We start from the raw sequence: 22,621 nt of genomic DNA, 5'->3' as shown, positions 1-22,621 counted from the left end.
CAACATACCAATTTGAACAGTTTTGATTCTAAATATCAAACTATTTATTGTTAAGGAATAAATATGCTGCATTTCTATTTTTTTATTTTAGATTGATACTAGTCCAATTAAGTTCCTCACTTACTACGTAATTCTACACAACCAATTCTGTAATAAATATTGGCATTTCAATAATAATAAGTCCTACAAGTTTTTGTTCTTCCTCCGTCTACTTTAGAATGAGAATAACAAGAGAGTGAAGAACAGATGAGCACAGTATTACATGTGAAATAACTGGCTAAAAAGCACAAGCCAACTACTATCTTTCAAGTATATTGCTTTATGGGGTTACTACATTCTTACTGAACAGGTCCCAGTTGTGTCACCATTAGCACTGAGTAGATGAAGCATTCAAGATTCTTAATTTGGAAAATCACCTAGATGACAAAGCAAGTTGGACTAAATTTAGAAATTTTTTCAATGGGCAACACCAAGCTCACAGAATTTAATGACAGCCCTGTTTAGAAAGCACTCCATAAATAGGATAAAGTTCTATTGTTACAAGACCAACAGTAGACCCGGCTTTGGAGACAATGAAAATATAATATGGTGAAATGTGATCCACCCATGATAATCTGGTTGGATAGGAATGAAAGAAGAGGGGTGACCAGTATCCTTCTTGGGACATCACATGAGAAACTGTGAGTTAGATGTTGAGCACCTCCTGACAGCAAAACCTCCTATAAATAATTTTTAAGCTTAGAGAAGGAATGAAAGGATTAATGAGATAAGAAGGGAATTCACTTTTGAGAAAGTGAGTGAACACAGAGTATATAACTAATTTAGTCAGGCTGTATCTAAGACAGGACACAATTATGCACAAACATTTGAAATATGTATAGACCAGAAAGAGAGGAATTTAATATCTTCTCAAAGGATTAAAAGCAATGGAAAAAAAGTCTCCAAGAGAAACAGTGAGAGACTTTTTTAAAGGTCATAAGTTGCCCTTGATGCATTAACTTTAAAAGAAGGCAAATAAAATATCAATTTATTTTCATCACTGTGGACAGAAAATATGAAAGTAAGATTTTTACTTTTTTATGAGGATTTGGCCAAAGCAGCCTAAGTAGGAGGCAGGGAAACGCTCTTTAGCCCACATGGAAAGCTCACATAGCAACTTGAAAACCTGTATTCTCCCCTTTCCAAAATCCAAACACCTCAAAAGACAAGCTCAAATATTTCAGGAGCTAATTTTCCATCTCTTCTAACATATCTAATCTGAACTTGGAGCCTAGAGAAAGAGCAGTCTGTTGATAACATCTTTTAGCCGTCAAAGACATGGCATTGGTAACTAAAAAAATATACCACTAAAACAAACAACAACAAAACAAAAAATCGTTGCCGTCGAGTAGATTCCAACTCACAGCAACTCTAAAGGGGTTCTGAAGTAGAGACAGTAAAGAAATTTCCAGAAATCCACTACAATGCTAATATTATCTGTCATTCATTACTATAGGCCAGACACTATGCGAAGCATTTAACTTGGACGATTTCTTTAAATCCTCACAAAAATCTTACACGGTAAATACTGTTTGTATGGAAACTTTGCAGTAAGGGAAAATAAGGTTAAGATCCCAAGACTAGCAGTAGCCAAGCCAGGATGCAAACCCAGGCAGTCTGAAACCAGAGAGGAAAACTCATCCACCGCTGCTGCAGTGTGGTGGCACCTATTGTTTACTGGATGCTCGTGTGTGCCAGGCACTGTCCTAGGCATCTTACACATATCTTACTCCTCACAACCTATCTGGGAGGTAGGTAGTATTATTAAACTCAGCTATGGAATCTACCACACAAAGAGATTAAGTCACTTGCCCACGGTCACACAGTAAATGGTAGATCATCATTTATACACAATAAGGAAGATTCAAAAGGCAAGCATACTTAACAATCATACCGGCAATAAAGAATAGTGATTCATGTCACATTTAATAAGCTTGTGTCTGCTCAAGTACAGAAAAGGAATCTAGCCATCCAGGTAATCTGCCTGTGGAGGGCTGGTGACCTCAAGCCTCCACCTCCCTGGCATTCTCTCCAATAATCCACAAGCCAGTTCCTCAGCTTCTTAAATGTGACGATAAAGTGGCATCATCACCTGTAATACACTTTAAAGGGAAAAGCAGTGCCAGTATTTCTAATGACCTGGCACAGTAAGGGTAAGTATACATGGAGAAAGGACTAGAAAAAGGAATCCATAAACAAGTCAGAAAAAAGACAAGCTCCAAAGGCAAGTAAAGAAATCACTTTCTCGCAGCGTCCAGTCAGATAGGCACGGACAATAAAAAAGCCATGTCACCAGTCTTCATCTGAGGGGGCTTTGCTGTTCATACAAGAGGCTGTTGGCTGATGTAACCCTAAATACATAGGGGAGGAGGCTCGAAAGGGAAGAATGGAGAAAATAATGTGGCCCAAGGCAGAAATAAGTAACAAACAAAAAAGTGCTTTTGTTTATTTTTTGTTTTTGTTTGTTTCTTTGTTTTCCCCATTTACCATGAGACCTCATAAAGACAATCTGCAGCCTTGGTTTGCAAAGCAAGTTATGTCCATGAAGAATGTTTTCGCTAGTTCTTGTGAAGTCAGAGCTAGGCTCAAATTAGAGCAACACTGCTCACTTTTTCTCTTTCCTTTTAATTTCTAGGATGAAAAACAAAACCCTAGTATGGAAGCCACAGTGGTGATCTAAGGAGTTGGGGGGGCAAACAGTAGAAAGCAGGAACTGCTAAATTGCTAACCAGATAATTACAATTTTCTTCCTGTTAACACACACACACACACACAAAATACTCAACAAGTACAAAAGGATACCCTGTACTACTGTTTAATAGGATTATCTGCCAACATTCAGGGAAACAAGATTCATAGGGGAGAAGAAAAGGAATGTAATCAGCATTTATTCAGAAAAGCAATATTAAAAACATGTGTGGCCATTAGATACAACCTACCTTTTCTTCTGTCATCATTTATACTAATCCATTGCATTACCAATATGAGCAAATTATGTCCCCTCCCCAATTCCCCAAAAAAGGCGAGTACGGCAAATGAAAGAAAAAGAATGATGGGCAAGTATGATACTGGTGTCCATATTTTTATATTCCATTGTTTTAATAAATACATATGGTTTAAAAGTTCATTAGATGGATGAGTTTACTCCACGTCCACTGTTCCTCTTGCTGCTCTTACCAGTTAAAGGTCATCTATTTCCGATGCCATCCTCTCCAACGCCCCTGCCACCACAGGAAAATTGTAATCATGGTGTGACAGCAGTCTTGCCATGTAAGTCAAGGGTAAATTTTTTTTCCATAATCAATGCCTTCAATAGCTATACAAACTCGTGGAAATTTAACTGCAGGCAACAATCATTAAGTTTTACAAACAGCTGTGTTCTAGCCCTACAACATGCATCGACATCTCAGAAATAATATTGCCTATATAAGGATAAATTTAACAAAAACCCAAATCATGGCATATTCAGCTGAGGAAAATGAAATAGGAACCCACAGAATTTCTGCAGAAGTAACAACTCATGAATAAAACATCTGCATAGTATACTGTTTCAGAAGGAATCAATCATAATAAAAGCTTCTATGACACAGGATAATATGCATGTATTTAAAGTTTTCTCTTTGACAAATGACAGAACATGTCAAATCGTTCTATACTCATTGAAAAGCCACTGCCAGTCTAAATGCTGACATCCACTGCCTCTTCGTATGTGTGATAGGGGATAGGAAAGGATAAGAGGTATTGCCCCATTAATGCTCACAATTCAGTTCTACACACATAAAAAGAAATAAAAAAAAAAACAAAGAAAATCTGTAGAAATAGCCAACTATTCAAGGGAAAAATACTGAGTCTGGAAAAGAAAGTCTGAAATCCATTCACCATATTACTTAAAAAGATTTCTTTAAAGGCTTCCAACAATAAGGTTATGAATTCATTTTAACAGAAGGGCGCTCAATAAATCATTGTTTATATTCTGCCTAGTTTCAAAAAGAAACGTGCTTTAACGCACAATAAAAGACACATCAAACTAGAGCTGGTAATACAGCAGTTGAGCACAGTGGTTCTGAACCCAGACTGGAGGGAGAGAGAATGAGATCTACCCTCTATCGCTACCTCTTACTATCTAGGTGACGTTGATCAAGGTACTGTACATCCCTAACCTTCAGTTTTCTCACTTGTAAAACTGAAAGGGTAACACCTACTTTTTAGGGGACTGTGAGAAATAATCTACATAAATTTCTCAATAAACTACAGATGCTGTTAATTTTGTAGTTAGCGATTCTAAAAGAGGACTCCCCAAACTGCAAGGTTGTTCTTATTATTTAAAAAAAAAATCTATATGCTTTGCTAACAAATACATACATGTCATATAGTTATAAAAATTAAAGAACCTGACCCTTCTCTTCTCCAGAGAAAAAGTCATCTCACCTTCACACAAAGTTGGGATATTAAAAAACCTGTAAATGTAAGACAAAATCTGTTTCAAGAATTAATTTTGCACTTATTTCAAGATTCTAAGAAATTGAGACACTAGAGTTTTATATCATAAAGTAGGACAGGGATGACTTTGGTCTCAAATATTTTAAGAGCAGGAACTACCAGCTGACCATGTTAATCATGATTAAAAAATAAAAACCTTGGCATTATACAAATTATAATGAATTAGCTACAAATTGTTTCCCATGTTAATCAAGTAAAAAGTAACTGCTGCAGACTTTGGCATAGAAGACATTTAGCTTTCCTATTTAGCTAGCCATTGCATTCGCCTGCCTTGCTAACAACATGGAGAAAAGTGCTGATCTTTCTATTTACTTTGACAGAAGGACATGCATACAGCTCATCTAAGAGCTGTACTGAGTTATTTGGTGATGTCAAACGGCAAGACAGTTTTGTTTTACACTATTTAGCACTGGAATTTGATCTACCAAGAGCACCTCTATCCTCAAAGTGGTTTTATATGACACAAATGTTAAAGAAACATTAACAGCTTATGATCCATGCTGAATTACAGTTGGCCCTTAAAGACTGACCACAGACATCCATAAATGTTGGAAAGTCCTCCATTGCTCCTGAATATGTTACCAAAATAGACTACAACCTGTTGGTCCTCACCCAAGACACACTATAAGACCTCAGTGAAAACTACTGAGAAGGCTATACATTTTGAAAGTGTACCTAGCAAAAGAACAGGTCTATAATTGGGTGAGACTGACTGTTACTCTTTTTGAACATAGGCTATACCTTGAGTCCATCCAGAAGAAATACTAGCTGTGGAACAAATATCAGGCAGGATCCATCACTTGGAGCAGGATTCTAAGAGTTCTCGTGATAACGTGAGGTGGTAGTTACTGGCCTCTCATTGAACTTTTGCTAAAGGGAGAGATGTAACAAAAGTGAAGATGTATTTCTAGGTAGAGCGCGTCATTTAATTGTTTGGCATGAACCCAGACAAAGGTTCCATGGGTATTCCATAGGACTCTGTCTCCAACCTCCTTCTCCCCAACCCAAAGTTTTTAATCATTAATTCAGGTAAAGGTAAGAGAATGTATACTTTTAAAGCTTGTAGACAATGCACAGCTAAGAGGATAAGTAACATAAAAAGATAAAAACCAAGATTCAAAAAGGGGACAGTTGATGAGATGAATGGACCAAAACATGCCAGACTGAATTTAATTCTCCATTCCTAGGTTCAAAAAATCAACACCACAAGAACAGAATTTGACCTAATAGCAGTTTATACTTGAAAAAAAAAAAGATGTTTTAGTTCCCTGCAAACTAAATATGAGTCAGCAATGGTACAGCTACCCCAAAAGCCTAAACCAATCTGAAATTACATTAAAAAAGAATAGAGCCTAAAGCAAGAAAATGTAATAGTCCTTTCTATTATGTACAGCTACGACCGCACCAGGAATTGATGAGTACAGTTCCAGGTGCCACATTTAAGACGGCCATTTACAAGACACAATCTACCAAGGGATGGTGATAAGAATGTCAAGGAGTTTTGAAATCAGATCTGAGAAAGGACTGAAGGAAATTAAGATGATGAGCCAGAAGAAAAAATTGTGGAAGAACAGGCCAAGGGTGTGTTCACCTCCTCACTGTAGCTAACCAGAGAGTTGTTAACAAGAGCTGAGGGTGGAAATGGGAACACAGAGTCCCAAACCACAACTTCTGAGCCCTTAGTCCAGGCCATATCTAGATCCTGTTATGTCCTAAGGCCTGCATTCTTCTAGGGTAACATCAAGACCAAATCCTTGGTTACTTCCTAAAGCAGGCCTCACCACTCACCTGTTATTTCAATTATCTATTCATGTTAATAAACCACCCCAAAACTTAGGGGCTAAAAGCTTTTTTATGGTTATGACTGTGCAATGTGGGCTGAGCATAGCAGGATGGTTCTGTTGATCTTGATAGTGCTCATTCTGTGGCTATATTCGGATAGCAGACTGGCTGGGAGCTGGACTCAGCTGAGATGACAGAGTCAGTCTCCCTCTCTCGCCACGTGGTCTTAGGGATTCTCCCTCTCCACATGGTCTCTTCATGTAGGCTCTCCAGCAGGATAGCCAGACTTCTTTAATGGCATTTAAGAGCTTATAACTTGAGCCTCGGTGCCACAACAGTTAAGTGTTCAGCCGCTAACTGAAAGGTTGGTGGTTCAAATCTACCAGCAACTCTGTGAAAGAAAAGGCCTGATGATCTACTTCTGTAGAGATTATAGCCTAACAAACCCTATGGGGAAATTCCACTCTGTCCTACAGAGTCGCTAGGAGTCAGAATTGACTTGACAGTAAACAACAACAAAAAGGGATTACAAAAGATTAAAAGCTTAGCCCTAGAACTGGCACTACCTCACTATAACCACATTCTACCGGTTAAAGCCAGTCACTAACTCAGACCAGATTTATGAAAATGGGACTATACAAGGCATGACACGGGCAGGCATGGTTTATTGGGACAGATTACAACAGCTATCACCTCCCCAATTATCTTCCCCAAGCTACTTTCTGCTCCACAATGAATCCCACCCTCCTATGATCTTTGACTACAGCTTGTGGAACTCCAGAAAGCACTGAACCCATTCTTCCGCCATATCCTCAGCATATCTTCTAAGCAGTCGTTTTCACTTCCTTGCCTTTGTCTCCTTACCGTAGTGAAACGCGGTGATTTCAAAGATTCATATCCATTGCAGCTGTCTACTGTCTCACATCTTGTATACTTAGGGCCAGTGTTGGGCATCTGGGTTCTGCCAAGGTTTCACTGCTCCTCTGAGATGCATACTGCTTTCCCCTCTTTCTTTTTGCTAGCAAATCCACTTCATTCACTGAAGATTTAAGGAATCCTTCAGAGTCTTTTCTCACCACAAATTTCACTGTCATTCTATGTGGTTTAGCACATTGTGATCTAGATTCTTTGACTTCCTTACCTTCAATAATCATCTCCTGAACTCCCACAGTTAGCCATTCCACTGTCACACCTTGGACCTCACCATCACCAAAACTGAAATCACCACTCCAAACATCTCATTCTCTGCTCACAGGCTACTATTCTTCCAGCTTGCTAGCTCAAGCACTACCATACTGTGAGTGTATGTATGTGTGCTTGTGTGTGTGTGTGTATGTGTGTGTGTCATAGGCACCTTCAATCTACTGATCTTTGTTGTTGTTAGCTGCCATCAAGGCGGTTCTGACTCATAGGGACCTCATGCACAACAGAACAAAACACTGCCCGGTCCTGCGCCATCCTTACAATTGTTATCCTCGAGCTCATTGTTGCAGCCACTGTGTCAATCCACCTCATTGAGAGTCTTTCTCTCTTCCGCTGACCCTGTACTTTGCCAAGCATAATCTCCTTCTCCAGGGACTGATCCCTCCTGAAAACATGGCCAAAGTAGGTAAGAGAGAGTCTCGCCATCCTTGCTTTTAAGGGGCATTCAGGTTGCACCTCCTCCAAGACAGATTTGTTTGTTCTTTTGGCAGTCCATGGTATATTCAATATTCTTCGCCAACACCACAATTCAAAGGCATCAATTCTTCTTTGGTCTTCCTTATTCATTACCCAGCTTTCACATGCATATGATGCGACTGAAAATACCACGGCTTGGGTCAGGCACACATTAGTCTTCAAGGTGACATCTTTGCTTTTCAACACTTTAAACAAGTCCTTTAAAGCAGATTTACCCAATGCAAAGCATCTTTTGATTTCCTGACTGCTGCTTCCATGGGTGTTCATTGTGGATCCAAATAAAATGAAATCCTTGACAACTTCAATCTTTTCTGTTTATCATGATATTGCTCATTGGTACAGTTGTGAGAATTTCTGTTTTCTTTATGTTGAAGTGCAATCTATACTGAAGGCAGTGGTCTCTGATCTTCATTAGTAATTGCTTCAAGTCCTCCTCACTTTCAGCAAGCAAGGCTGTATCATCTGCATAACATAGGTTGTTAACGAGTCTTCCTCCAATCCTGATGCCCCGTTCTTCTTCATATCCCTATTCATAAGGTCCCCCCTGTATTTATTATCCTCCCTATCCAACTTAGATGTCATCATCCTTCATTACAATAATGCTTCCAGCCACCATTAACTTTTCTTTTCCTTGCCCTTCCACCTCATTCTGCGGTCTAACTTTTCCATTTGCCTTCTCAATCCATGAACTTAAGTATCTGAGCTCTCCTGAAGAAAAACCACCACACCAGAGATTAGTTCACAAGAAAGTCATTATCATCAACCTCAACTGAATGGGAATCCTGCCTTCTTTCTCTGATTAACATGTTCTCCTTCTCTCAGCAATAATTAGCTATTTCATATGTTTTGCATTTTCTTGTTACCTCCTTCCTGACATCGCCCCCATTTTCACTTTTAGCAGGTGACCTTGTTTCATATTTCACAGAAAAAAATATAAGCCACCATGACATTCCCTCAATTTTCTGCCAGCACATGGGCAAACCTACCTGTACCTGCACCTGCATCCATCTTGTCCTCTGTTTCTTGTTAAAATGGAGAAAGTGGCCTTCCTCCTATCAAAAACCATTTCCTTCATATGTAGTGAAGACTGCATGCACTCTAGTGTTCTCAGGGGCTTCATTCCATCTATTATCCTTTAACCCTTCTGTCTCTTTACTTTTCCCACCCTACTCTTCCCTTCCCATCTAGGCTTAAAACAAAACAAAAAAAAAAACCCAAACCCAGTGCTGTTGAGTCGATTCTGACTCACAGCGACCCTATAGGCCAGAGTAGAACTGTCCCACAGAGTTTCCAAGGAGCGCCTGGAGGATATGAACTGCCAACCCTTTGGTTAGCAGCTGTAGCACTTAACCACTACACCACCAGGATTTCCCCCATCTAGGCTTACCTATCTTAAAAATAAATGAAACTCTCGATATCCATCTCTACCTGCTGCCTTCTCTCTCCTATCTTTTGCAGCCAACATCTTGAAAAATTTTGTCTGTTTATGCTCACTTCCTACCCATGTATTTCTCGACCTACCCTATCTGGTTTCTGCCCTCACCACTCGACTGATTCTGATCTTGCCAAGGTTATCAATGTCTTTCATTTTTCTAATCTAACGGTCTCCTCAATCTTAAGCTTATATGAGCCGCAGCATTGGGCATATTAAACCAGCCCTCCTTCTTGAAACAATCTCTCCAGTTAGTATAGAGATCCCAATTTTCCTAGGTTTCTTCCTACTCCTCTAGCTGCTCCATCTCAGTCTCCTTTGATGGTTCCCCCTCATCCTCCACCCAAACCATAAACACTGGAGTCCTCAGGACTTAGGCCTAGCCCTCTCCTCTCTGCGCTCATCTCCCTAGGCAATATCACCCACCATCATGACTTCAAAGAATAGTAAATGCTGATGAATTCCAAATTATATCTATTACTCATATTTTCCTTCTAAGCTCCAAATCTGTACTCTGAACTTAACATTTCTACTTAGATATCTTACTAGCATCTCAAACTGAACATGTCCAAAACTCAAATCATCATCGTCACCCACTAAGCCTGCTTCTCCTCAAGAGTCCCCCATCTTACAAATGGCAACTCCATTCACCCAACTGTTTAAACAAGATAACTGAAAGTCATCCTAGATTCCTTGCCCCGCTTTCTCCCACATCAAAGCAAGCAGTCCACCAGTTAATCCAACCACTTGCTTCCATCTCCAAGTAACTGGTTTTTTAAAATACAAGTCTACTTAAAATCCCTCAGTAACTTTCCACTGATCTTGGGAAAAGAATAACAATTTTAGAAGGCCCTGCATATCTGGCTCATGCCTGCCCTTCTAGCACAACCTCATACCACTCTCCTTCTCTATTCACTGGGTTCCAGCTTATTTCAGTTCTTCAAATATGCCAAGCTCTTTTTGTTCTCCCTCTGCCAATATGCTCCTCATAGCCTTGCAATCTCCTGGCTCCTTTTTTTGCCCTTCAGAGCCCTGCATAAATGTCACTTTCTCAGTGTGATGGTTAATGTTTTGTGTCAACTAGGCTAGGCTATGATTCTCAGCGGTTTGGCATGCACAGGAATGGTTGCTCTTGCATAATGCATTATAACATAATCAATTTCCATGATGTTATCTGGTGTGATTAGCCAATCAGTTGAAAGGGGAGTTTCCTTGAGGGTATGCCCTGCCTCCAGTATATAAATGGATGTTCTGGCAAAGCTCTCTCTCACCACCCTGCACTTCTAGTCACCTGACCTATAGTTCCCAGGACATAAGCCTGAAAAAGTCTCTTGCCTGCCACCTGACTTGCTGATTTTGAATTCATCAGCCTCCACAATCCTGTGAGCCAGTAGAGGTCTTCAGCCTACCACCTGACCTATGGATTTGAGACTTTTCAGCCTCCACAAACAACTGCATGAGCCATTTCCTTGAAATAAATCAATCACCCTCTCTCTTTCTTTCTCTCTCTACACACACACATATGCATACACACACGCACACACACACACACCCCACTGGTTCTGATCCTCTAGAGTACCCAGACTAAGACATTCAGGGAAGGCTTGCTGCTACTCAATCTATGTTAGATTCACCCTGTTTTCTTTTATACCACCCTACATTGCAAAAATGTGCCATGACAAATGTATTGGTGTGTTCAAGGATTTAATATTGACCTAATCCACCAGACTATGGGTCAGAAAATTTTTCTGTAAAGTATCAAACACTAAATACCTTAGTATTTAAGGGCTATATGATCTCTGTTGCAACTCTGCTGTCATAGCACAAAAGCAGCCATAGAAAATACATAAAAGAATGGGTAGGGCTGTGTTCCAATAAAACTTTATCTACACAAACAACTAGTGGACTGGATTTGAACTAAAAACTATAATTTGCCAACCTCTGTACTAGACTATGAGTTCGAATAAGGCAAGGACAATCCTGTTTTACTCTGCTGTACTTCTGTTGCCTAGACAAATGCCTGACATATGATAGTAGATGCACGGTAAGTACTTGTTGAATGGATGCTATCTGAAAAAAGCTATATAGACTTGTTCTATATAGCTCTATAGATTAATAAGTGCAAGTTACAGGGCAGCAGAAATGGATTCAATGTGAGGAAAAGCTTTCTAACAGTTCTACCAACCCTACAGAATTACTATGTATATTAGCTAAGACAATGTATGTGAAAGCATTTTGTAAACTACAAACAAAATATACATTGTTATCATTAAGATTTAGAGCTGCATACAGGTTGCCTTTTGAGGCAGTGGGATCCCTGAGCTGTTTAGTAAGAACTTGAATGGCCGTTTTTCATAAGTGCTCCAGGAAAGATTTTTACATTAATAGGAAGTTGGACTAGAAGACTTCCCATATGCCTTCAAATTTAACATTCTATATCATCGCTTAGGAGTTCTTGGGTAGTGCAAACAGTTAAGCTTTCAGCTATCAACTGAAAGGTTAGCGGTTTGAATACACCCAGAGATGCCTTGGAAGAAAGGCCTGGCAATGTGCTTCACAGCCACTGAAAACTCTGTGGAGTACAGTTCTACTTTGAAACATATGGAGTCACCATGAGTCACAATCAAATCGACAGCAAAAGGTATGGTAAGCCATCACTTAGGGTCTGCCCGCTAAGGGTAATAATGTATTTACTGAGTCCCAATCTTGTGACAAGAGTTTTATATGCCAAGATTTATTTAATTCTTGAAAAAACTCCTCAAGTTTAAATGGCATTATCCTTATTTTACAAATGAGGAAGCTGAGACTCAGAGATGTTAAGATAAAGGGAGAAACTGGGAAGACAGATAAAACTGTACCTATGCTCCTATAACACACTCAACAGCCTTGCTCAGCCACACCAGCCCCTCTTCCAACATCACACCTAGAACCTCCAATCTACAGATCTGCAATTCCTAACACATGACTATATACTTAGCACCAAAATATAAAAATCAAACCCGCTGCCGCAAGTCGATTCCGACATAGCAACCCTTAGGACAGAGTAGGACTGCCCCATAGGGTTTCCAAAGAGCACCTGGTAGATCTGAATTGCCAACTTTTGGGTGCTCATTGCTTTTTTGAGGGTTAGCATCTTCTCGGATTATTTGCTCAGCATATAGGTTGAGTAAGTATAGTGAAAGGATACAATCCTGACGCACACCTTTTCTGATTTTAAACCATGCAGTATTCCCTTGTTCTGTTCAAACACTGGCTTTTGGTCTATGTACAGTTTTTGCATGAGAACAGTAAAGTGTTCGAGAATTCCCATTCTTCACAATGTTATCCATAATTTATGATCCACACAGTTGAATGCCTTTGCATAGTCAATAAAATACAGGTAAACATCCTTCCGGTGTTCTCTGCTTTCAGCCAAGATCCATCTGACACAAGCAATGATATTCCTCGTTTCATGTCCCTTTCTGAATTTGGCTTAAATTTCCGGAAGTTCCCCTGTTGGTGGACTGCTGAAACTGCTTTTGAATTATCTTCAGCATAATTTTACTTCTGTGTGATGTAAATGATATTGTTCCATAATTTCTACATTCTGTCTGATCACCATTCTTTGGAACAGAAATGGATATAGATCTGTCAGTCAGTTGGCTAGGCAGCTGTCTTCCAAATTTCTTGGCATAGACTAGTGAGTGCTTCCAGCATTGTATCCATTTGTTGAAACATCTCACTTGGTATTCTGTCAATTCCTGAAGCCTTGTTTTTCACCAATACCTTGAGTAAAGCTTGGACTCCTTTCTTCAGTACTATTCGTTCTTGATCATATGCTGCCTCCTGAAATGATAAAACATCGACCAACTCTTTTTGGTACAGTGACTGTGTATTCCTTCCATCTTCCTTGGATGCGTACTGTGTCGTTCAATATTTTCCCCCATAGAATTCTTCAATATTGCAACTCAAAGCTTGAATTTTTTTTCAGTTCTTTCAGCTTCAGAAATGCTGAACATGTTCTTCCCTTTTGGTTTTCTATCTCCAGGTCTCTGTACATTTCATTATACTTTACTCTGTCTTCTCGAGCCACCTTTTGAAATTTTCTGTTCAGCTCCTTTACTTCAACATTTCTTCCTTTTGTTTTTACTACTCTACATTCAAGAGCAAGTTTCAGAGTCCCTTCTGACATCCATTTTGGTCTTTTCTTTCTTTGCTGTCTTTTTAATGACCTTTTCCCTTCTTCATGTATGGTGTCCTTGATGTCATTCCACAACTCATCTGGTCTTTGGACATTAATTTCAATGTGTCAGATCTATTCTTGAGATTGTCTCCAGTTCAGGTGGGATGTACTCAAGGTCATACTTTGGCTCTCGTGGACTTGTTTTAATTTTCTTCAGTTTCAACCTGAACTTGCATATGAGCTCTTGATGGTCTGTTGCACAGTCGGCCCCTGGCCTTGTTCTGACTGATGATATTAAGCTTCTCCATTGTCTCATTCCACAAATGTAGCAAACTTGATCCCTGGGTACTCCATCCAGCAAGGTCCACACGCACAGTCCTTGCTTATGTTGTTGAAAAAAGGTATTTCCAATGAATAAGTCACCAGTCTTGCAAAATTCTACCATGCAATCTCCTGTGTTGTTAGTATCAACAAGGTCATATTTTCCAACTACTGACCGTTCTTTGTTTCCAACTTGCACATTCCAATAATTTCCAATGCATCTTGATTGCATGTTTGATCAATTTTAGGCTGCAGAAGTTGGTAAAAGTCTTCAATTTCTTCATCTTTGGCATTATTGGTTGGTGTGTAAATTTGAATAATAATCATATTAACTGGTCTTTCCCATACACATAAAGATATTATTCTATCGCTGACAGCATTCTATTTCAGGATAAACCAAACCAAACCCATAGCTGCTGAGTTGATTCTGTCTCATAATGACCCTATAAGACAGAGTAGAACTGCCCCATAGGGTTTTCAAGGAGGGCTGGTGGATTCAAACTGCTGACCTTTTGGTTAGAAGCCATAGCTCTTAACCACTGTGCCACCAAGTTTCCTTAAAAAGTTGAGAAGTATTTAATATATTCTAAAAAAGACTATGTTCTGTGATGATTAAAAATTCTAAGTGTAAAATAAATAAGTAAATAAATGATAAAACAAAAACTCACCTCTCCCAGTGACTAATTCAGTAAGAGCCATGAACAAAAGAATAAAAGAAAGAATCTCTACTACATAACTAAAATAGCGCCTTCTCAGTTCCTATGACTCTTGCAAGGGCACAGGTCCTATTATTCAGGAGAGAAAAAAGTGAGGAAGGAATGCACACAAACACACCAGTAATTTTGTGTAAGCAGAGTTCTATGCTGATCAAAGAATGTGTAAGCTGATATTCTGCAGTACTTTAAGACGCACATTATCCCAGAGGTCACCTCAACCATAGTGACTTTACAAGGGACTTGAGAAATTACAATCTTTGCTAGATAAATTTGTAGCAAGCTTAGGGGGCACCTTTTTGCTGAAACATAAACATGGGCTCAGGAGAAATGTGCCAGGGCATATTTCACTGCCCCCAAGAGGGGTTCTCTTGACTCTGAGCAGAACAAAACAAAAAGCTTTGGGGATGCCCTAAAATAAATCCTGCTTACAGCAGACAGACTGGCATCATCACTGCAAGTTGGACTTGGCGAATCCTTGTAATTCAGGAAGTCCTCAGAGCTTTCAAGAAGCACTCTAAAAAGACTTTTGACAGGAATTCCACACTGGGCGCCTGAAACTGAGAGAGTGGGGAGGGAGGGAGAATGCATGGCTTGACTACAGCATCAAGGACCCACAGCCATGCAAGGAAGGAAACAAATAACCCTCAGATGGATGCCGAGTGCAAACAATCCATGTTGTGAAGACAAGAGAGCAATTTGCCTTCAATTTCTACAGGAGGAAGGATACATGACATGTCGTTACGGAGAATTCTCAGCAGCTGGCTACAGAACAGTTGGCATAAAATCAGAGAATGCTGCCGGGCCTCAGAGACAATATTATACCCACATGAGGGGCAACAACAGTTGCATTAGAATAAGCATGATAGAAATGGTCTGAGGATTACCGTCAATGAGTCCCAGTTACCAGGAGGTTCAAGCTATGGTTTACCACTGGCCCCACCACCAGCACCATCGCTGCCGCCATCTGCTTCTACAGAACTCTCAGGTATCTGGGGCAAGGATTTAAATGCACAATAGCATCTTACTGAATCCTGAAACCACGTAACTCTGGGTTATGAGGAGGTATTAAGATTCTTCATGTCACTTTTACTGCAGTAGTTTTTGTTGAAGGAGTCCTGGTGGTGCAATGGTTAAGTGCTCAGCTGCTAACCAAAAGGTCAGCGGTTCAAACCCATCAGCAGATCCACAGAAGAAAAGACCTGGCGATCTGCTCCTGCAAAGATTACAGCCTAGGAAACCCTATGGGGCAGTTTTACTCTGTCATATAGGGTCTTTTTGAGTCAGAACTGACTCAACAGCACACAACAACACAACAATATTTTATTGTCTATATACTTGTTTAAAATGCACATGATACTTCAAAAGGGAAGGGGAAACACTTTGTTTCATAGTTCGTGTTTATATATAAGTAAAAAATTAAGGTAAAATGGTTCCTTTCTCTGAAGAAGATAGAAGACAGTCCAAACATATGAGAAATTAAAGCATTATGACACCCAGAAATTCCAAATATCTAATAATGCCAAATATACTCACGTGACACACAAACACATACAAAGATAAACAGGAAGAGATACCAAACATCAGTTAGGAAGCCACAGAACAAATGGGTGTTCTAAAATACTCGCTAATATCATTACCCTTTTGTATTAGTTTTCTATACTGCCCCAACAAATCACCACAAATTCGGTAGCTAAAAACAACAGAAATTTATTTATTTATGGAATACCTTCAGAACTCTGAGAGAGGCAGAAAAAATGTAGGAAAGTGTCTGTGCAGTTGCGTGAGCTCGGGTGGTGTATTAGTTTCCTGGGGCTCCCGTAACAAATGACCATGGACTCAGTGGCTTAAAACAACAGAAATTTATTCTCTCATAATTCTGGAGTCCAGATATCCAAAACCAAAGTGTCAACAGATCCACACTCCCTCAGGAAGCTCTAGAAGAGAATCCATTCTTTGCCTCTTCCAGCAGCTGATGGCTGCTGGCACTTGTGGGCTTGTCGTTGCATCACTCCAGTATCTGCCTTTGTGATCACACAGCCTGCTCCTCTTCTGACACTTGTCAATGGATTCAGAGCTACATCTAGATAATCCAAGATGATCTCCTCATCTCAAGGTCTTTAACTTAAACCCTTTTTCTAAACAAGCTGACTTTTTCAGGTTCTGAGGATTAGGATGTGCATGTATCTTTTGAGGGGGCCTCCACTTAGCCCACTATATATTTATTTCAAAAATATTTCACATGCATTTAACTTGACCCTCACATATCCTCTTGGACAGAGTAGGTATCATTTTCACTTTATAGATATGGAAACCGACTCGAAAAAGCGAAGTGGCTTGCTTACATCTCAGCACTAGGTGAAATGCATGAAAGGAGACTTAAATCTTACTATTCCTGACCTATTGTTCCTTCCATCTTATCTTAACCAGAGTTAAGGAATTTGGAAAAAAGAAATTAAAATCTAAACTCCACTGGAAAAAAAAACAGCTTAACAATAAAGGAAGAGGTTATCTGGACTACTCAATTGATTCCTTTTTGGAAACAAATAAGCTAATTTTAATGATATTGTCTTTATCTGTAGAGCCACTTTTACATAAAATATCTCAAAGTGCTTTTGCACACACTATTTTGCCTTTACCATATCCCTATAAAATATGTAGTATAGGTATAATTTCTTTCATTTTTTAAATGAAGAAGCTTAGACGCCTACATATTAAATCATTTGACCAAGGTCATATGAACTTTAGTAAAGAAAGTAAGATTACTAGAACTTAGACCTGCTGGTGAATAATTTGATTCTATAGGACGTATTAATGACCTAAGAACATTAGTGTGGTATCTTTCTGTCCTTTACGTTGTCTTCAATTCACAATTGAGAGCTTACCACATAGATAGCACTATGCCAAATGCTCTGAGAAATGCAAATAAAGACAGTGAATCTGCTTTCTAGGGATTTACAATTTAAGAGCACTTAGACAGGTATTACGGAAACCCTGGTGATGTAGTGGTTAAGTGCTACAGCTGCTAACCAGAGGGTCAGCAGTTCGAATCCACCAGGCGCTCCTTGGAAACTCTATGGGGCAGTTCTACTCTGTCCTACAGGGTCGCGATGAGTTGGAATCGATTCCTCGCCATTTGTATCCAAAATACAAGGAGTAACATAATGTGTCCCAACCAAGATATCCGGAGAAGGGAAAGATCATCCATGAACGGAAAATCAGGGAAAAGTTCACGATTAGAGTCATCATACGTCCAGTTTGCCGGGAACAGTCCCAATTTATACCCATTGTCCTTTTAGTGGCCCCTTACACTCTCAAATTATCCCAATTTGGGAAATAAATTATATGGTGGAGGTGGCAGCATTTAAGTTGGGCCTTAAAGGATGGGCATATTTTAATGGGTAGAGATTCTGGGAGAGAACAGTAATAGAGGGGCTCAAGAAAGCCAAAGACAGGGAGGGAAAAAAAAATGGCAAATTAAGTACAGTAGATAATCTATGAAGTTAAAAAAATAAGAAGTTAGCCATCATCAAATCTTTCCTCCCTATATGTACACACTGGTCCACCCATCAAGAAATGGAGTCTTGTTCCCTTGAATCTGTGACTTACCTTGACCAACACAATGCACTACAAGTGACATGGTTCCAGTTTCTGGTCTGGTCTTTAAGAAGCCTGGCAGCTTCTTCTTTGGCTCTTAGGAAGAGCAACCTCCTTAGCAAGACAGAGGTTGGGGGGAGGGGGGTAAGCATATTAAAACCATCTGCATTTCTACCAGTCATCCCCTGTAAGATGAAGAGGCCATCATGACCATTTCAGCCCTAGGAGACATCAGGTGGAGCTGAGGAACTGCCCAGATGAGCTCTGCCCAGGTTATAGAATTAAGAGAGAGAATAAACTGCTTATGTCTTAAGCTACTACATTCTGATGTTATTTGTTACACTGCAATAGATACCTGAAACACTGAGCTTGTCTGAGGTACGGTGGAAGGTGAGGGGGATGTTCTCTGTTATGCTGGCCCAGCCCCAGACCCCATATCCTTATGTCTCAGGGGTGGCCTTTCTCAGTGATTCTGCCCCTCATTCAGTGGTAGGAGGCCTCTAAAGGTCTGGGCCCAAGACAGTTTCGTCCCCTCCTCCAGGAGTGTATCACCAAGGGAGACTTTCTCAGGCCCCGCCCTGCCCCCAGTCTTTCTTGTGAGCACACAGTAAGGTCTATGGAGAAGTCTGTGCACATTCTCCTTGTGCCTGCCACTCTCATGAGTTCTATACCCCCATGCCAGTCCATGATCAGCCATTAGCAATTCATTACCAGTTTTAGCTGAATTCATTTTGCCTGCTTGTATGGCAGACCTGCCTTCCTTTCAAGTTCTGCAACAGATAAGCCAAGGCTTAAGTTCAATCTCTCCTTGGAGGTGCCTGCTCTCCCTTGGATTTCAGGCAGGTTGGCTGCCCTGCAACCTGCGCTCTCTGATGGGTTCAAGGATAGTTATGATTTTGTAGACTATTTCTTGTTTTCAGGGTGGAAGCCATGCTCTTTCTACCTGCATATCAAGTGGAAGCCAGATGTACAAATTGGTTTTCAAACTGTGGTCTGAGGAACCCCAGGAGGTTCACAGAGAGGCCTTGGGGCAGTCCTTGGGAAGGATGCGTGAGTGTGCCTCTGAATCTTCCATTCCTGTCTCTTCCAAAGGCCTCCATTTTTTAAAACCATTTTTATATACTAGGCTTCAACAAAAAGGAATATGTGACTAAAAACATTTGGAAAACAATCGACCCACAGAATGATTTCAGATGCACTAAGCAAGCGGCTCCTGCCCCAAAACCACTCCCCCTCCACTTGTTCCCCAAAGCCTACACTCCATTTAAGGCGAGAAAAGCGTTTCACACCACATTCAGAGCCGATTCCAACTCATGGCAACCCACGTATTACAGACTAGAACTGTTCCATAGGGTGTTCACGGCTGTAATCTTTACATAAACAGATTGCCATTTTTCTTCCGTAGTGCTGCTGGGTGGGCTCAAACTGCCAACCTTTAGGTTTGCACTCAGGTACAAGCCGTTGGCACCACCCTGGGACGTCATGAAATTTACATTAAGTGGGACTAGTAACAGTTTTGTGTTCTTTTCTAAGAGTGAGTTTTAATAAGAACAGAACACAAAAGCTCTGTGAAGCTGAATAAGAGCCCTAAGGTAGGGAGAGAAACAATTTAAAAAATGATGGCTCAGGCATGAATGGTAAACTTCCTACTTCACAATTTTGCCCACAGCTGGCACACATACATCTATACCTATCCACGGAAGAAGCATGCAGTCCAAGAACCTTCTTAGCAGTGGCACAATGCAAGCAACCACAGTCAGCACCTCAGGAGGCCCTAAGTGATGACAAGACATAAATACAGGCGTTTCCTTCTCAGCCAGCTCGCCTGGGAGCGATAGGCACGTGGCGTGTTGGCACCTAGTCTGGCTTTGATTACACGGAGCTGTAATAAAAAGGATGAAATACAAAGGAAGAAAGGGAAATATGTTAAAGATATACATCATGAAAATGGTCACTGTAAAGTCACTCAAAATAAGAGCAGCAGAAAAGATAAGTGGTTCTCCAGAAAGTATGTTCAGTTTCCAAGCTTCACAGGAATCATCAATAGAAAATCTTCACAGCCAGAGAGGTAACATCGACAAAAAATGCTAATATTACTGAATGTTACTGCTATAATTTCAAGGCAGGGTGACTAGATCAAAAACACCATTAGCAATTTTCACATCAGGTCTTGGGTAAATATGTTAAAAAGGAGATTAAATATAGAATTAAATTCCCTCATTAAATGTAATTACTAAAAGACCAGTAGGTGGTTCAGGATGAATACATAGATTTAAAAGTGTATTGTAAAGATCTGAAACATTGAAAATGCCATTATTTCCTGCTGAAGAAATGTGAAACTCTTGATCAACACCTCAGAAAGTTAAGTCCTGTAGGAAACAAATGTCAACTACCGTACTCTTGATCTCAGTTAACGCCTTCCTTTAATTCTTAGTTTGTTGATTATGTACATAAATCTCATTTTCACAACTAAAATGTAAATTCCTCTAGAGGTCAGGTCTTCCATGCCACTTCTTTTTTTGCATTACACTGCACTTTCTATACTGTCCTATATAGACAGCTTCAATGTAACAAATAATTTATCTTGCTTTATTTCACAATTTCTCTGTTTCATGAAATTCTGGCCCTTCAATGTTTGTGTCATTTTAAGTGTGTGCATAATAATATTTAAAGTCCAAAAACTTCTAAATCTCAGTAACACCAACGAAGTGTTAACGTAAACCCAGAAAGTGTTAACCTAAAAACAAACACTTAAGAAAAGCACAATTTAAACCAATCAGCCAAGGATAAATCTATGTGTAGGGGTTGAACTTAAGGTCCCTGAATGGTGCAAATGGTTATTCTCAGCAACTAATCTAAAGGCTGGAAGTTCGAACTCAATCAGCAGTGTCACGGAAGAAAGGCCTAACCATCTGCTTCTGTAAAGATTGCAACCAAGAAAACCCTATGAAGCAGTTCTACTCTGTAACACATGGGGCTGCCATGAGCTGGGATCAACTCTATGGCTACAGGTTTAGTTTGGGTTAAAGAATATAGTTTTCTTTTAACAACTTTATTGAGGCATAATTAACACACAATAAATTGCACATATTTAAAGTGTATAATCTGATAAGTTTTGACATAGGTATACCATTAGCATCGACTTGATTCCAACACAGAATAGTTGCTCCACAGAGTTTCCAATCTTTACAGAAGCAAACTGCCACATCTTTTACCTGCAGAGCAGGTGGCGGGTTCAAAGAGCAGACCTTTTGGTTACCAGCTGAGTGCTTAACCACGCCCCACCAGGGTGTCTTTGACATATGTACATACTCAAGAAATCATCACCACAATCAAGATAATGAACAAATACATCATTGTGAAGTTTCATGACTTTTTGTTAGTCCCTTCCTCTTGCCATTTCCAATCTTCATTCCCTTTCCATTCTGATCTGCTTCCTATACTACACATTAGTTTACATTTCCCAGAATCTTATACAAATGAGATCATACAGCATGCACTCTTGTTTTGGGATGGGGGTGTGTCTGGTTTCTTTTGCTCAGCATAATTACCTCAAGATTCATAAGGTGCCATAGCAGTTAAGAGCTACGGCTGCTAACCAAAAGGTCGGCAGTTCAAATCCACCAACCACTCCTTGGAAACTCTATGGGGCAGTTCTACTCTGTCCTATAGGGTGGTTACGAGGCGAGAACCAGCTCAACAGCACCTAACATCAACAACATTCATCCATTTGCCTGTTGGTAGACATCTGGGCTGTTTGCAACTTTTGGCTAATATGAAAAAAACTGATATGAACTTTGATTTATAGGTCTATCTTGATACCAACACCACGCTGCCTTGATTATTACAACTTTATAATAAATACTGAAATCAGGTAATGTGAGTCCTCTTTTTTTTATTTTTGTCCCCAAGTTGTTTTGACTAGTCTAAGCCCTTTGCATCTCCATATAAATTTGTCAATATATTACAAAAAAAAAAAAAAAGGCTGCTGGGATTTTGAATGGAATGGCACTGAAGCTATAGCTCAATCTAGGATAATTAATCTAAGGAAGTGGAATCCAAAAATTCCTCTCTCATCTAACTGCCAGCCTCACACCAGTCGCGGTGGATACCAATGCCCTAGGCTCCGGCACACCAAGGCAGAGAGAGTAAGAGCCTAAGATCAGACACAGGAGTAGGGAGTCTCCCTAGGGACCCAAGGCTACTTTCCTTTCTCACCTTTTCTCTCCTTTTCCATTCCTTTCCTTTCTTTTCTTCCCTTTTCCTTTTCCTTCCTTCCTTTTACCTGAGGGTATTAGGAATTGCTCACCTGCTTCCCTTTCTGCTGTCACCACCAGGATCTTCCAACCAGGGCTGGGGATCAACATGCCACAGCTATTTCTCAACTCTCATGTC

General features: G+C 40.0%; 1 protein-coding gene and 1 long non-coding RNA gene across 4 annotated transcripts in view; both read right to left on the bottom strand.

Annotated features, from left to right (window-relative positions):
• The window catches only part of GRIP1 (glutamate receptor interacting protein 1), a 793,654-nt gene that overhangs the window by 721,713 nt on the left and 49,320 nt on the right, over positions 1-22,621 (bottom strand). The window lies entirely within an intron of this gene.
• The window catches only part of LOC111752972 (uncharacterized), a 55,029-nt gene that overhangs the window by 9,386 nt on the left and 23,022 nt on the right, over positions 1-22,621 (bottom strand). For 2 of the 3 annotated variants that reach the window (XR_002787824.2, XR_010321815.1), the window contains exon 4: positions 1-22,621. This exon is cut by the window's left edge. This is a non-coding gene — a long non-coding RNA (uncharacterized LOC111752972). The other variant, XR_002787825.2, reaches the window with a different exon arrangement.

This window comes from Loxodonta africana, chromosome 4 (genome assembly GCF_030014295.1).
Source record: "Loxodonta africana isolate mLoxAfr1 chromosome 4, mLoxAfr1.hap2, whole genome shotgun sequence".
NCBI classification, from domain to species: Eukaryota; Metazoa; Chordata; class Mammalia; order Proboscidea; family Elephantidae; genus Loxodonta; species Loxodonta africana.
This window is presented reverse-complemented; position numbering and strand designations above follow the sequence as displayed.